General features: G+C 40.2%; 1 pseudogene; it reads right to left on the bottom strand.

Moving 5' to 3' along the window:
- Positions 1-595: 595 nt before the first annotated feature.
- Positions 596-1,413, bottom strand: LOC119826075 (annotated as a pseudogene).
- Positions 1,414-1,616: the final 203 nt, after the last annotated feature.

Here is a 1,616-nt window from a genome sequence, read left to right as displayed (position 1 = left end):
TTCTTAGGACAAGAGTAAAAAAACAGACACATTGTTTGCCAAAATATCATAAGAATGTATCTAGGCCATTATTGTTGCCCTCTAAAACCTCTTGATCTGACCCTCCATGGTCCAAATTTCTCACAGCTCTACTGTCTTCTAAGCTCCTACTAGGATGTCCCACTAAGCCCTACTTAAAGCATGCAATCACTTTTCTAGTCCAAAGTCCCACATTCTTCTTTATTTCTCCTAAAAACATCATTGTCAGACCTGTCACAGCAATAAACAGTGCCAGGTACAAACTTTTCCCTTAGTTACTGTTCTATTGAAGTGATAAGACACCATGAACAAGAAAACTTATAAAAGAAATCATCTAATTGGGGTCTTATCTACAGTTTTAGAGGATGAGTCCATGGTCACCATGGCAGGAAACATGGTAGCACACAGGCAGCATGTTACTGGATCATAGTTAAGAGCTTATATCTGATCCACAAGCAGGATCTACAGAATGAAAACTGGACCTGTCATGGGCTTTTGAGACCTCAAAGCTCAACCTCAGTGACAAACCTCCTCCAACAATGCCACACCTCCTAATCCTTCCTAAACAGTTCCACTTTTAATTGGGAAACAAATATTCAAATATAAGCCCACAGGTATCCAGTCTCTTCAAACTACCACAATATCCATCAGCTTGTTCAAATGTAGTACCTGTCTCATCACCAGTAGGTTTTCCAGAACCATCACCTTCACCATGGAGTTCCATGAGTTTTTCCATTTCAAATATGGGTTTCTTTAGCATTTTTACTTTACTAACAAAGATGTTTAAAGAAGATAAAATGACTGGCAAGCCCTTTTTATGTCTTTCCCAACGTTGTCTGGAATCAAGTTATTAACTACTTCTGTTACATAATTTGCCTGCGTTTCTTGGGTCATGATTTTCATCATCTTCTTCCAGATCTGGCAGACCTGCTGGGCTGTGCATAGAATGTGCTACTGCATATCTGGTTGTACTTTTTAGTAAAATCAACTCGGGGCAGATTGACCAAATAACTATCAGTTGTCTTGACATCAATATGAGTGAGCTTCAATCATGGTCTGTTCCACAATGGAACACATTTTGTTCATGCCAAGGAACTTAATTAGGCAGCTTTTGCCTTAGGCATTCTCAGTAATTAGCTTGAGTTTTCTAAATGCATTTTTATCACTCTGTAGATCTGCAAGGCTCACTTCAAACACATGACCCATAAGGCTATCTGATGCAATTTTGGTTTCATGAGTACTTGTAACTAGTTTTTTCTTCCCAATATTTCTAATACTGAGCCTAGCTAGAGCTTTCACATTATACCAATCTTTCTTAGAAACTGGATCAACCACTTTCTTCTTGGCTCCCTTCTTGCCACTTCTTCTGAGGTGCTTGTTCCTGTTGACAACCATGCTGCCAAGAGAGGAGGAAAGGTGTTAGAGATTTTTACAGTCATTGTGATTTGAATGGAAAATACCCACCACAGCCTGGTGTGTTTAAAACGCTTGGTCCCCAGCTGGTGGTACTGCTCGGGAAGATTAGGGAACTTCTGAGAAGCAATAGTTTGTCCTCACTTCCTGTCCCCTCTCTCTCCTGGACTGCTGATGCACTGAGA

Source organism: Arvicola amphibius, chromosome 11, assembly GCF_903992535.2.
Source record: "Arvicola amphibius chromosome 11, mArvAmp1.2, whole genome shotgun sequence".
NCBI lineage: Eukaryota > Metazoa > Chordata > Mammalia > Rodentia > Cricetidae > Arvicola > Arvicola amphibius.
This window is presented reverse-complemented; position numbering and strand designations above follow the sequence as displayed.